Raw genomic sequence first — 15,901 nt, 5'->3', positions numbered from 1 at the left:
TCCAATATTCATTTAGCCACTTTACCATGTCATCTTATTTTAGAATCTGTACTGTATATCTTTTTTTCCAACTTTCACTCAACCTATATGTGTCTTTAGATTTAAAATGCATTTCTTACATATAACTTATGGCTAGGTCTTCCTTTTCATTAAGTTTCATAATGTTCATGCTTTAATTGGGAGTATTTATAACACTTAAATTTAATATAAATATACTGACATGTTTGGTTTTTGATATGTCATCCTATTTGTCCTATCTTCTTTTTCTTTCTTCTGTGTTCCCGTATTCTTTTGAATTGTATATTTTACTATCCAATTTTTCTCTAATTATTATTTGTACTTTTTTTTTTTGGTGGTTGCTCTACAATTTAGATTATAATTCTGATACCAATTAAGATGCATGAGTTTTCCAACACCACTAAAAAATTCTCTGACACCAGCTGGGCATCCTACAATTAAACTCAATTTTGACATTATCTACCCAGAGATAGTGTCAGATCCCACTGGTTAAGAGCTCTGTCTCACAAGGCTGCTTACTCCCCTCCACTTTAGACATGAGTCTCAAGCCCAGATTGTCACCTGTGCTTCTGATGTATAGGGTATACATCAGAGGCTCCAACAACTCCCTCCTTGGGTTCAATTAACTTGTTAGAGTGGCTCAGAGAACTCCGAGAAACATTTTACTTATTACTGGTTTATTATAAAAGGAACTCAGGAACAGCCAAATGAGAGAAACTGGACAAGTTATATGAAAAGGGCACAGAGTTTGCAGGCTGTCTCCAAATCCACCATCTCCCTGAACCTCTATGTATTCACCAACCCTGAAGCTCTCTCAACCTTGTCTTTCTGGGTTTCTATGGAGGCTTCCTGACATTGACATCATTGATTATACTGATTGGTCATTGGTAATGAATTTAACCTTCAGCCCTTCTCCCTCCCAGAGACTGAGGAGAGTGGACCTGTAAATTCTAACCTTCTGATTACATTCTAAGCAGGTGGCTGAGTTCTCTAGGTGCTTTCTAAAGTCACCTGATTTAACATAACAAAAGACACCTTGATCACTCTCATCACTTAGGAAATCCAAGGGTTTTAGAAGCTCTGTGCCAGAAATGGGACAGAGAAATATAAATTTCTTATTATAAATCACAGTATCACAAGTCTGCATCTTTAACTTATCACTATCTACCCTGAAATGATACCAATTCACTTATGTTGTAAAAACCTCTAACAACCTATCTCATCTCCCTCTCCAACCTTCTGTGATATTGTAATACATTTTGTTTCTATATGTGCTGTATTTTTTTTATTATATCATCATACTTAGGTATTACTTTTGCCTAAATAGCAATCTACCAAGAATTTATTTTAGAAAAAGGTAAAATATTTAATATTTATCCACATATTTACCATTTTTGGCAGTCTTCACTTTAAATTTTTAATGATTTGTTCTATCTGGTAAGTAACATTGATTTTTGAAGAGATAAGATTAGTTATTTGCAAAATGACCCACTTTGTGGATTTGTTTTATTTTTATTGTCATTCCTTCACCTATTCTCAAATTGGGATTGTCTATTAGACATCTATTGAACATAGGCAAAACTGAAAGCATTTGTAAATGCATATATCAGTTGATTGCAAGTGTAGACTATTTTTCAGGGAAAATTTGGTAAAAGCTGAAGGTTTTGTTTTGTTTTGTTTTGTCAAAACCAGGTGGGGTGGGTCAGCTACTGGCATCTAGTGGGCAGAGGTCGAGTATGCTCCTTAACATTCGCCAATGCACAGGTCAGTCAGCTACAACAAAGAACCATTTGGCCCAAGATGTAAGTACTGTGGAGGTTGAGAAATACTGATGGTGATGCATGAAGCACTATGGCTAGTACTGAAAACTCAAGTAATTTTGTGTGTTGGAATGAAGTGTGCAGTATTGGTGAGAGTCCAATCCCAGGAAAAATGGAGAACAAGAGGTCAAATAGACCAGGGTCCTAAGTATATTCCATAAGGTTTGGATTTCGGAAAACATTGTTTGGTTTGGACAGAAAACATTGAATTATTAACAGAGAAATGAACATTAATAACACTCCAGTTTGAAAAGACTGCCCGGGTGGTAATATAGATGGACTGCAGAGCAATGGGGGCAGCTGCAGTAATTCAGGTTAAGAAATGTAGAGGGCTTTAAAAATAAATGACATAAGAACTTTCCGGACATGAGGATGATAACTTGAAGCATGACTACTAGTGTTTCAGGCTTGACATGTGGGTGAACGTTATCATCCTGTGAGGTCAGGAACACAGGACAGGGGAGCAACCCCGCGGTGGAAGGTGCTGGGTCTGAGATCACCAGAGAGCTTGCGAGGGGGCACATTCAGGAAGCAGGTGGCCTGGTGCTCAGGAGGGACGTGTGTCCTCAAGCAACTGAGGTATTCAGGTGATGCTGAAGTACTAGTTGAAGCAACTTGGGGTACAGGACCACCACGGAAGGTCTGAAAAGGAATCACCACTATGTGATGGACACGAATGCCAGGAAGAGGTTTCAACAAGTGGGCTCTGAAACGCTGCTTCAGAAGGGGATTAACTTAAGTGACGACCTGAAACCTGTCCCCTAAAGAGCTCAAAAACCTTAGCAGCACCACAGGGCTTGAGTGCCTAAGACCCGCCCTCCCAGAGAGCAAAGCTAACCACCTGCAGTGTTGAGATCTCCGCGGTTCCCACTCTCACCTTTACTAGCCATGCTGCATTTACTTTCCATCCAATCCCCCTTCGCATAGTTACTCTCCATCCGGATAACCTGGACCTCCCTTGCACAGAGTTACTCTCCATCCGGAAAACCCGGACCGCCTCGCACAGTTACTCTCCATCCAGGTAACCTGGACCCCTAGCACAGCTACTCTCCATCCAGGTAACCCGGACCCCTTGCACAGCTACTCTCCATCCAGGTAACCTGGACCCTCTTGCACAGTTACTCTCGATCCAGATAACCTGGCCCCCCCCTCCACCCTGCAGTTACTCTGCACCCAGGTAACCTGCCCCCCCTCCACCCTGCAGTTACTCTCCATCCAGGTAACCTGCCCCCCCTCCACCCTGCAGTTACTCTGCACCCAGGTAACCCGGCCCCCTCGCACACTCTCCATCCAGGTAACCTGCCCCCCCCCTCCACCCTGCAGTTACTCTGCACCCAGGTAACCTGCCCCCCCTCCACCCTGCAGTTACTCTCCATCCAGGTAACCTGCCCCCCCTCCACCCTGCAGTTACTCTGCACCCAGGTAACCCGGCCCCCTCGCACACTCTCCATCCAGGTAACCTGCCCCCCCTCCACCCTGCAGTTACTCTGCATCCAGGTAACCCGGCCCCTCGCACACTCTCCATCCAGGTAACCTGCCCCCCCTCCACCCTGCAGTTACTCTGCACCCAGGTAACCCGGCCCCCTCGCACAGTTACTCTCCATCCAGGTAACCTGGCCCCCCCCTCCACCCTGCAGTTACTCTGCACCCAGGTAACCTGCCCCCCCTCCACCCTGCAGTTACTCTCCATCCAGGTAACCTGCCCCCCCTCCACCCTGCAGTTACTCTGCACCCAGGTAACCCGGCCCCCTCGCACACTCTCCATCCAGGTAACCTGCCCCCCCTCCACCCTGCAGTTACTCTGCATCCAGGTAACCCGGCCCCTCGCACACTCTCCATCCAGGTAACCTGCCCCCCCTCCACCCTGCAGTTACTCTGCACCCAGGTAACCCGGCCCCCTCGCACACTCTCCATCCAGGTAACCTGCCCCCCCTCCACCCTGCAGTTACTCTGCACCCAGGTAACCCGGCCCCTCGCACACTCTCCCTCCGAATACCCCCGCCCGCCCCCCCTCACAGAGCACGCTGCGCTGGACGCACCTCCCCACCGCCTGTCACCCCCATCACAGCAATCCCTACCCTACCTGCTCTGCAGGGTTTGGAAGGCGCCGGTCCCGCCCCCATAGCCGGAGGCAAATTATCCAGGGGAGCGGCCGGGGCTGGGCAGGCTGCATGGGGGCAGGGCCGAGCCCACCGCCCCACAACCCCGCGGGAACCTGCGGCAACACACGATGACCCGCGTGTCCCCTCCGCGGTGTCCAGGCGGCCGCGCAGGGCCTCACGGGAGCCCGCCGCACAGCACCCTGGGAGCGGCCCCGTGGTGGTGGTTTGTGCGCAGGCGCAGCCCCGCCCCCGGAAGCCCATTTTTGTGGTGAGGACGGAGAACGCGTGGGCATGGAGGGGGGCGCAGGCGGTGTGGGGGGAACGGAGGGCGCATGGGGATGGGGGTGAGGATGGTGGGCCATGGAGGGGGCTATGGAGGGCGCATGGGCATGGAGGTGGGCACGGGGTATGTGGGGAACAGGGCGTGTGGGGATGGGGGTGAGGATGGTGGGCCATGGAGGGGGTATGGGGCCATGGAGGGCGTGTGGGGTTGGAGGGGGCACGGAGGGTAAGGGGGGGACGGAGGGCACGTGGGGATGGGGGTGAGGATGGTGGGCCATGGAGGGGGTATGGGGGCTATGGAGGGCGCATGGGCATGGAGGTGGGCACGAGGTATGTGGGGAACGGAGGGCGTGTGGGGATGGGGGTGAGGATGGTGGGCCATGGAGGGGGTATGGGGCCATGGAGGGCGTGTGGGGTTGGAGGGGGCACGGAGGGTAAGGGGGGGACGGAGGGCGCGTGGGGATGGGGGTGAGGATGGTGGGCCATGGAGGGGGTATGGGGCCATGGAGGGCATGTGGGGTTGGAGGGGGCACGGAGGGTAAGGGAGGGACGGAGGGTGTGTGGGGATGGGGGTGAGGATGGTGGGCCATGGAGGCGGTATGGGGGCCATGGAGGGTGTGTGGGGTTGGAGGGGGCACGGAGGATAAGGGGGGGACGGAGGGCGCGTGGGGATTGGGGTGAGGATGGTGGGCCATGGAGGGGATATGGGGGCCATGGAGGGTGTGTGGGGTTGGAGGGGGCACGGAGGGTAAGGGGGGGACGGAGGGTGTGTGGGGATGGGGGTGAGGATGGTGGGCCATGGAGGGGGTATGGGCCATGGAGGGCGCATGGGCATGGAGGGGGGCACAGGGGGAATGGGGGGAACGGAGGGCACATGGGCATGGAGGGGGGCACGGAGGGTAAGGGGGGGACGGAGGGCGGGTGGGGATGGGGTGAAGGATGGTGGGCCATGGAGGGCGTGGTGATGGAGGATACAGGGGAATGATGGAGTGTATGCGGGGAATGGAGGGCGCTCGCAGATAGAAGCTGCGGGCTAGCTGGGCCTGGCCTGGGGTCAGCCAGGTGGGGTAGGGACGGAGCCTGTGTCCATCCAGCCCGGGGTCAGGTCCCTGCAGGGCCAGGAAAGCGGGGGCAGTGGGTCTGCAGGGAAGGCCGCGGGGAGCCAGAGGGCCCAGGGGGGGGGGGCCTAGCTCCCCCCGAGGAAGGAAGGGCAAGGGGAGATGTTGCTGATACTCAGTGTGCTGATATTCAGTGTGGCAGGGTGGTACCTGTGAAAGATGAGCCAGATGCCACATGGTAAGCATTCGTTAAGTGTAAGCTTATGTATGGATGTACGTATGTGTTTATTTTTTAAAGATTCATTCATTCATTCATTCATTCATTCATGAGAGACACATACAGAGAGAGAGAGAAAGAGGCAGAGACACAGGCAGAGGGAGAAGCAGGCTCCCTGCAGGGAGCTCGATGTGGGACTTGATCCCAGGGCTGAAGGCAGATGCTCATTTGCTGAACCACCCAGGCATCCCTGCATCATTATTTTTAATAGTCAAGACATGGAAACAACCTAAGTGTCTGTCAATAGATGAACAAATAAGGGAATGTGAGATATATGTGTATGTATATGCACATACACAATGAAATATTAAAATATTATTCAGCCATAAAAAAGGAGCCCTTGCCATCTGTGACAACATGGATGGAGCTAGAGGGTATTATGCTGAGTGAAATAAGTCAGTGAAAGACAAATACCATGTGATTGCACTTATGTGTAGAATCTAACCCCTCCTTGAACCCCTCCTTGTACCACCATGACCAAGAAGAACTATTTTTAGCAGAGAACAACTTGGGTGGGTGGTTGCCAGAGGCAAGGGTGGAGGGGTGAGAGAAATTGGTGAACTGCCTTTTTTGTTTTGTTTTGTTTTGTTTAAATAAAAGCCAGCATCCTTGCTGGGATCTAGGAGGTCCCACATGGCCTGGCCCCCTGCCTCCCAACGCGATGCCCTCCCTCCCGCCCCCACTCAGCTTGCAGACTCCAGGCGAACTTCCTGTTCCTGGAAACCCTCCTCTGAGTGTTTATCCCTGTCCTGACCTCTCTCTGGTACATCCTTTCCCCTGACAACCATTTCACTCTTTTCCTTCCTTGCTTAGTATTTTTGCCCAAATGTCTGCTTTTCAGCAACCTTTGCTGACCGTTCTGTTTTGACTCCCAGTGCTCACTCTGTATCCACTGGCACTGCCTCCACCCCGGTTTGTTTTCTCTGCGGGACTTAGCACCAACTTGGGATGTGCTTACTCCTTTACTCTCCTGTTTCTGTGCTGGAAAGAATTTTGTGCTCAGCAGAGGTTTGTATGGTCACATTGTAGTATAGGTGGGACATCTCCCTCTGCTCTCTTTCCAGCCCAGCCAAGTGTTCAAAAGATTGCTCTTTGGGGCCCTGGGTGGCTCAGTCGGTAAAGCATCTGCCTTCAGCTCAAGTCATGATCTCAGGGTCATGGAATTGAGTCCTGCATTGGGCTCCCTGCTCAGCAGAGAGTCTGTATCTCCTTCTCCCTCTGCCTCTTCCCTCTGCTTAAGCTCACTCTCAGTCTCAAATAAATAAAAAAATAAAATATTAAAAAAAAAAGATTGCTATTCATGTGCTATTCAGCATGAGAATGTGTTTGCTTAGTCGGCCTGTGGCCAGACCCTGAGATTTCCATACCTGAAATCATTTCCACAACCATTGTGAACTTCCTGGGGACCTCATGCACCATTTTTGAGGGTTGGTCTCCAGTTGACTAGGTAATAATTGTAAACACGGGTTTTTGAAATGCTAAGGCATTTGAAGAGTACCAGCAGTCCCTGCCTGCCAAGGCGCATAAGGCAGTGACCATTGTAGGTCTAATAATATTGGCCATAATATTTTAGCTTTTAAGATCAGTTCTTAGATACTATTTTTTTGAGTGTTACTCATTTTTCTTTTCTTGTACTTGAAGGAATAGCATTTGTGGCTGCTCTGGCTCTCTTTAAATTTGTGGGACCCAGCCACATCACATGAATATGAAAACAGTAAAGCCCGAATAGGCATGAATTCACTGTGTGCTCAGCAAAGTTAAATCTGGAATGGCTAAAGATGTGCAGGGTAATTGCTCTGCTTCACAGCAGTGTAGACACACAAATGGCAGGAAGATCATCAATCACTAAGTAATACTACTTTGCACAGATAAACCAGGAGTTTACATTTCTTTCCCTTTTAGCTTTAATATATGTCAATGTTGTTTTTTTTATCCCTGATGGCTCGAGGTTAATTTTAAAAAATTATTTTTTAAAGGTTTTATGTATTTATTCATGAGAGACACAGAGACATAGGCAGAGGGAGAAGCAGGTCTGATATGGAGACTTGATCCCAGGACCCCAGGATGACACTGTGAGCCAAAGGCGGCGCTCATCCCTGAGCCACCCAGGCCTCCCTTGAAGTTAATTATCACAGTCACCTTAGGGAAGACAGCTGGAGATCCCAAGCTGCCTGAGGGCAGGGATTGTCCCATTCCTGTGAGTCCTGGATACAGTGCCCGTGCCTGTGTTTGGCTGGAACTCCGCAAGTATTTGTTGAAGGAGTGAACGAATCCCATCCGGCTTCTTGCTAGCTCTGGTTTAGGTGGTAAGAGCTATTTCATGCTTTTCTGTGTAACTTCATGTTCTTTCAAAAACCTGTTGGAATTTAACCTCAGGAAAAGGACCATTTTAGATCATTCCAGAATGTAAAGAGTCTCACGTCACAAAATGTTAAAATGTATTTGCTGTGTGCTACACACATAAATATCCAGGTTCTGCTTCTTTGCTTATGGGTTGTATATGTTACTTTAACAGTTGTACAATTTATAGCTTTTATTTTTTTAAAATAGGCTCCTCAGAGCTTGAACTCATGACCCTGAGATCAAGGCCACAGCCGAGATCAAGGGTCAGACCCCTAACCAACCAAACCAGCCAGGTGCTGCAATGGTTGTTAAGATTTCAAGAAACTTTTGTCTTGAAGGTGGTGAACTTCATTTTGGGCTGCTGTGTAATGAAGCCATGTGGCCACTGGGTGGAGGTGTTGTACAGTGTAGAGCACACCCATTCTGTGGAGACATTATTTTTTAATATTTTATTTTTTTAAGTAATTTCTACCCACAATGTAGGGCTTGAACTCGCAACCCTGAGATCACATGCTCTTCTGAATCAGCCAGGCAGCCCAAGGCTTTTACTGTTTAATACAGAAAATCAAATGGACGTGCCATGCAAGTGAGTACTTTGGAACATGACAGTGTTAAAGTTTCAAAGCAGTAAATATGTCCAAAACATTCAAGACCAAATTTTAAAGATAAATTATCCCGGTAGTGTTATTATTCATTTTTCTCTTTTTAAAGGATTTATTCACTGTTCTTTTGTGTATCAATACTTGATATTTTCAGTTTCAAATTCCATGTATAGCATATAAAAGGAAAATGCAGAGCTATCTAAAAATCAAAAAGTGCATACACACTTATGCACAGACACATAAATACGTAATTTTTATTGTATTTATAGAGGAAAACAATGACCTCTTTTGTCATAAAAGAATGTTTGATTTTTTTCCATATATATTTCTCTCTCCCAGCAACTAGAAAAGTAGCAATAAAGTCTATTTTAATTTTTTTTATGTCTAGACAATGGCTGATTACAAAATTGACAACTTAGACTGTCAGGAAAGATAAAATTACACGTAGAAATGGCTTTTGAAGGTTCTGGCTTGTTTATATTGTTCTGCTGTGCTACAAAACTCAAAAGGCTTTTGCTCTGAATGGATTTTATTTGTCACTGTTTATTCCTACTTTTATTTTTAACAACCCACCCAAAAATCAAACACATTTTTTGTGTTTATTATTTTTTTTTTAAAGAAAGCTTTGCTGTCTGTAAATATGTCTGTGGGAATTCAATGCAGTTATTTTACTTTATAGCATATTAAGATAGTCAACCAAAATTGGGTTCTGAGGTGCTCTTTCCTTGAACAGAAAATGAACTTCGGGTGCGGTGCTCCCTGGCTAAGGGACCACTAGCGTCTTTGCTTTGGCACCTGTCTGGGGCCAGCTCAGAAAGCTGAAACAGTTGCACGGGAAAGGAGCGTTTTCCAAACCCGGTCATTCACACTCGGTCAGTGGGTTGTTGGAGGAAGGTGGGGCAAGAATTGTTCTCTTCAGGTACCCAGGAAGCACAGACCTCCAGGGAGCAAGCCCTTCCTCACCATCCCACGTCTGCAATGATGCTATCAGTGCATTTTATCTACACAGCTACTAACACCTTGCATACAAAAACTGCCTTTCTCCTACTTCCATTTTTAATGCCTCAGATTGTATTGTGGAGCTCCTAGGTCACAGGCTCTTAATGATGAAAGTGGTGTGAGAGGAACTGCTTTCTTCATTCGTCCCTGTGGACACAAAACGCCAGATCTTCAAAGCATTTTGTATCTGTCTTCAATCCTGTGTTCCTGTGTTTCTGGTTTATTATATTTTCGATTGTTAACTCTGAGATTCCCAACCTCACAAGCTTCAGGGTGAGAGCAGAAGTCGCCACCACCACAGCCCTCGCTGTTACTGGGTATCTTTGCTTCTCTTCCACAGCAGCGCACATTTATTTATTTTATTTCCCTTGAAATGATTATACTTTTCCCTTCAAGGGAAATAACGATCTTATGGCTCACTGTCCACGTCTAAATCATCTGGTGGATACAGGTTGTGAATTTAGTGCTGAATTTCAGTAGATGAGGTTTCTACCCAGGCTTTAAATTTTAGTCTTTTTTTTCCCCCCACTAATTTTTGGAAGGCTGTGTTGGCAAAATCCTTACTGAAGTCAAAGAGAAGACCAGGATGAAAAAGGGAGTACTGGGGTTTTGCCTTCAAGAAGCCAGTGTGCTGGACCTACTGACCACATGGCAGAAGGAAAGGGGATGTCCTGACACTGCTGTGAACCCCCACCTGATTTGGCCAACGCATTACCTACCGTTTGTACCCTAACCCCAGACGCATTTGTTTATTTATTTAAGTTATAAAGTTCATAAAAAGGATGAGCTTTCTAGGTCACAAAGGAAGGGCTGTGAGCACCATGGATGTGAAATTATGGTGAACTTTCCTTCCTTCTTCCAAGAGGTAAGAATTCTCAATATTTTTCATTCAATGTTGCTACAAATGCTTTTCTGCCCCCCAGAAGAGGTAGGAGCACAGTGGAATTAGAACATTGTAGTAAATACTTTCATTGCTTTGGTTCTGTTTTCCCTTTTTTTCCTCTTCCTGAAGGTGGCTATTTCTGTTACTTAATCCTGTGTCAACCTGGGTGGGTACAAAGGGAAGACGATGTCCCAAACTGGGCCTGCCACATCCTGTCCGCAAAACTTGGGGACTGGGACTGAGAGATGCTGCTCTGAGCTCACAGATCACTTTAACTTAGAATATTGAAGTTTGGGACTTCTGGTGCTGCTGTGTTTACCAAATGCTCAGCAACACAGATAGAATAGTCTGGAAAAGGAAAAGTGAAGCAAAGAGGAGTGAGAAGGTCAGAGGGCCTGCGGGGAGACTCAGAGTGCCTGGATCTGATCTGGAGCTCTTCTGGAAGCTTCCACGCCATTAGAATAATCTCTCTGGATTTGGGTTACATTGCTCTGGGTGGATGTCTCTCACTGTAAAACAAAATGGCCCTGAGTAGGCCAGTAGTGTGGTCAGAACATTCCACCAAATAGAACACGAATCAAGAGATACCACTGTGCAGAGATGCTTTTGTCTGTTAGGGTAACTTCCATAGCTGCACTATAAAGTTTTACCTCGTAATGAAGAGCAACCAGCTATTTCAAAGTAAAGCGCAGGCTGGTTATGGCTTATTAAATAATGTGTTTAAAAGGACCAGAAATTAGATCTTGAAAGACATCAAGGCAAGATTAGGTGAGATCATAGACTTAGTGCTAAATGGTCCATGTCGTCACTGAACACAAATCCCTCTGGAGCACCTCCCAACCTTGTGCGCCTTCATCCATGTGGGGTGAACCCCATACAGTATTCTCACTCTCCACCCCATGCTCCTTCATCCACGTGGGTGAGCCCCGTGCAATGTCCCCAAGCAGTGCTCTCGGAATGGGAGGGGGGCAGGTAGTTCCTTTGCCCATTAGGAACAGGGGAAACCCATATATCTCTGTGCCTTAACTAAGGGGTGAGCCTGCTGCTTCACAGGACAGGTCTCCACTTGTGGTTCCCTGTGGGGCAGCTGGCATGGAGCACTGAAGCCACAGTGTTACCCTGGGCTGGTACAGTGGTGAACGCAGAAGTCTGGCTCTGACCCAAAGCCTTGGGTGTGCTATCACATCAGGGCTCAGTTAATCAAGATGTATAAGGAAACTCGCTATGCAGATTCTGAAATCTGGGACCTGCTCTTTCTAGTTTCTGGCCTTGAGAGTCTGAGGCCGGGGGTAGCTCAGACCCTGGGGAGGTGTGACACCACTCTGCTCCTTTCCAGGGTTTGCTTTCTCAGCTGACACCAAAGCGATGCACATAGCAGGTGCAAAACCAAAGCTCTCCCCAGTAAAGCATCTGAAGAGCTGCCCCAAAGGCATAGATTTAAGGACCCGTTTCACAGAAGGCACTTGCAGGTTTAAAGGCAGTGGGAGGTGGGCAGTGCTTTGTGTGGCTGAACTCACAGACCCCTCTGCCTTTTATTCGTGTCTACCTGAAGAAGAAAGAAAAAGAAAGAAGGAAAGAGAAAGAAAAAAATAAAGAAAGAAAGAAAGAAAAAAGAAAGAAAGAAAGAAAAAGAAAGAAAGAAAGAGAAGAATGAAACATGAGGATAGTAAATCCTGGAGGTGGAATTAGATGCCTCTCATGATATCCTAGGGAGTTTTATTTCATTTGCTCTGTGTCTCAGACAAGGAAGAGTCAATCAGCTGTGAGCCACTGTGCAGAAGCAGCTTCTCATCATCTTTGAACCTGGTCACCGGTGAACACACACCTGTGGTCCTGAATGCTACGACTCCCCCAGAGTGATGCAGGCGGCAATGGGGAGGCTTGCTGTGTGCAAGCAGACCGCTGGCCCTTATATCTGGTTCCATCCTCTCGGGGGGCGGGGGAGGGGGGGGGGCTCCTGTCCTTGAGGATTTCTGATTATCAGAGTGTCACCATTGGCCTCTCACACCCAGGCATAGAATCCTTGTTAGCTCTAAAATCGGGTTGACTTGGTGACATCAGATGAGACTTCAAGTCAGAAGGCAAAATTCTCATAATTACTTGCAATGTAAGTAATTACATCTCTAGTTTCTACAGATTCCTTCAATCCTGCCTCCATAGCAAACCATCTTTGGATTTGCTAAAGTGGTTTTGAAAACCCTACTTTTCTTTACTGAAGCTCCTTATGCCCTTCTCAAGTATGCATATGGAGAATATAAAAATTCTAAACTGGCATGCTTCACACATTTATGATGCTGTCAACTTTTTCCAGCAAACAAACTTGCAGATTTTTATCTTTTTATTTAAAAATTTTTTTAAAATTTATTCATGAGAGACACACAGAGAGAGAGAGAGAGAGGTAGAGACACAGGCCCAGGCTCCCTGTGGGGAGCCTGATGTGGGATTTGATCCCAGGACCCTGGGATCACAACCTGTGCCAAATGCAGACATTCAACCACTGAGCCACCCAGGCACCCCTGCAGACTTTTAAATTGGAGTTTTAAAATTCAGAAACATTTTAAATTTTTAACTGATGCAGAGATGAAAACAAATTGTCATAGATGTAATAAAAAGAATTTTGCCATCTACTATCGTTTTTAGCTTGAACTCTTCAGTGGTGACACTAATAATTATACATTGATATAGCTGGTTCTTTTATTAGAAAAATCAAAAGATGCTTCAGAGAAAGGATACGTTAGAGTCTTTGGAGGAAAATCTGAAACAAATTGAACCTTTGAGTGACATCAGAGTGGGATTACCTGTCACTGCTGCTGGAGGACTGTATAAACCACCTGGATCTGTGGAGGTCCCGGGATTTGGCAAACATAGGCCATCATATAAGTCCTGTAGTAGAATACTGCTACTCCTTCGATTTGACAAATTCCACTATTCATCCAGAGGGGATTTCTTCAGACTTGTGTCCTGCTGTGGGCTGAATTGTGTGTCGCCCTCTAAATTTGTATGTTGGAATCCTGACCCCCAGTAACTCAGATTGTGACCATATTTAGAGTCTGTTTTTTTTTTTTTTTTAAGATTTTATTTATTTATTCATGAGTGACAAAAAGAGAGAGGCAGAGACACAGGCAGAGGGAAAAGCAGGCTCCCTGCGGGAAGCCTGATATAGGACTTGATCCCAGGACCCAGGGATCATGACCTGAGCCAAAGGCCGACCTTCAACCACTGAGCCACCCAGGTGTCCTAGAGAGGGTCTTGACACAAGTAATCAGGTTATGTTGAGTCATTAGGCTAGGCTGTCATCTGATATGACCGGTGTCCTTAGGAAAGGGAGAAATTTGGACACAGATGGATAGAAGACAATGTAAAGACACAGAGGGGAGACAGCCATCTACAAGCCTCTTGAGAGAAGACTGGAACAGACTCTCCCCTCACGGCCCCCAGAAGGAATCAAATCTGCATCCCTTGGATTTTGGATTTCTGACCTCCAGAACCAGGAGACAGCAAAGTTTGCTATTTAAACCTCCAGGTCTGTGTTGCTTTTTTAGAGCAGCCAGAGCAGATCGAGGCATGTCCTCTTGTAATAGAGCAGAGGAGCCTGGCTGACAGAGCTTTGAGGGTCCTTGTAATTTAAAATTTCCTTGTAGTTGTATTTAAAAAAAAAAAGAGGAGCACCTGGGTGGCTCAGTGGTTGAGCATCTGCCTTCAGCTCAGGTCATGATCCCGAGGTCCTGGGATTGAGCCCTTGGGGGAGCCTGCTTCTCCCTCTCCTCACAGCTTGTGCTCAATGTTTCAATAAATAAATTCAAATATTTTTTTCTTAAATTAAAAAAAGAAAAAAGCAGGTGTAATTAATTTTAATAATACATAGTATTTAATTCAGTATATCCAAGTATCATTTCAGCAAGGTATTTTGAATACCGAGATATTTTATCTTCTCTTTGTGGTCCTGATCTTTACAATGTGGTGTATGTATTTTACACTGACAGGGCATCAAAATAGTCAATAAAAGTTAGGGATATTTTGACCAGTGAAAGTTATTTTGGGAGGGCACCTAAGGAAGACACAGTGTATTGTTGTATGATTCTTGCTCCTCTTCTGTGATTGCAGCATTTGCCGTGGAATCATCTGGTCCCTTTGATGAAAGAAAAGATATTAGGGTTCGAAGCTGATGGTCAAGAAAGAATTCTTGAGATCCCTTTGGTGCAAAAAGGTGGTTTTATTAAAGCCCAGGGACAGGACCTGTGGGCAGAGAGAGCTGCCCTGGGGTCAGGAGGAGTGGCTGGATATATACTTTCAAGTTGAGAGGGGATTAGGTGGAGCGTAAGTCTCTAAGGAATTTGGAAGCAAGGTCTCCAGGATCCTGAGGGGACCAGCTATTGTTGGGAAACATCACTTATTACCATCTAATAAAACCCGAGTCAGGAGACTCTTTGGATGTACATCGGTGGGCCATGTGCTTGAGGGACGATCGCCAACGCGTATCTTGGGGGGTTTAGAGATAAAGGAAATTTCTAAAGGAATTTTTATATGTTAGAGCAGACTAACAGGGTCCTAGGGGTCGGGCTAAGGTTGCCTTTGCCTCAGCAGAGTGTCTGCATTGAGGCAGCTGAGTCCCTGGAGGAGGGTCCCCCTGCCTGCGTCTAGGACGGTCAGTGGGAAGTAGGGAGGAAGGGAATCTATAATCCCTCTTCTGCCTTTGTTTCCCACATCACTTTTTGCTCTGATATGTCATCTTGGTAAGTCTAATCCTTCCTGACAGAGATGTGATATTGGGGAGGACACGTTACTAGATATTCAGAAGCATGTGGTGGGCTATGTCTTGATTTTCTGTGTATGGTGATGTCAGGAAGTCGGTCAGACCTCGGCATTTGCCCCAGTGAGGACCCTAGCCCCGCTCCATTCCCCCTGCCCCCAGCCCCTTTCTATCTGGTTCAGTTGGATTCTTTGCAGGGCACCCCCCCCTCCAGAGGCATGGTGGGGGCTGCAGAGCAAGCAGCAGAGGGAAGGGAGTAGGTGCTGAGAAGCCTCTGCTTTCTGCTGTGTCTCTGAGCCTTAATAAAAGGGGTGGAGCAAGCAGCATCCTTGTTTTTCTGACACTTTGCCCTGATCTGAGGATCTGACATCTCCCCCCCACCCCCACCCCCCAGTGTCACTGCGGTGGTTGAAAACTGACCTGGCCTTTAAGGCTTTAAGAGTTCTTGGGCAGTGAGGAAACATTGCTTTTCCTTCATTACCATATTCAAATGACACAGATCTGTTGATAGTCCTGCCATGATTTGCTCACCTTTGAGCAAGACTTTAGTGATTGTTTGCTAAAGCTCACACTACGGAATTGTAATTTGTTTCTTTTCCCCTGGGAATCTTTACCTGTGGTGTTATTCCTTTTAAATCTGCTTGTTTTTAGAGAGACGTGTTCTGGCAAAATGAGTTTTGGCAATCAGAGAGTGGCATGGAAAACACTAATTTCCTAACATGGGTTGGATCTGAATTTACTCTCTGCTTCCTTCAAAAAAGAGATTC

The sequence above is a fragment of the Vulpes lagopus genome, chromosome 2, assembly GCF_018345385.1.
Source record: "Vulpes lagopus strain Blue_001 chromosome 2, ASM1834538v1, whole genome shotgun sequence".
NCBI classification, from domain to species: Eukaryota; Metazoa; Chordata; class Mammalia; order Carnivora; family Canidae; genus Vulpes; species Vulpes lagopus.
This window is presented reverse-complemented; position numbering follows the sequence as displayed.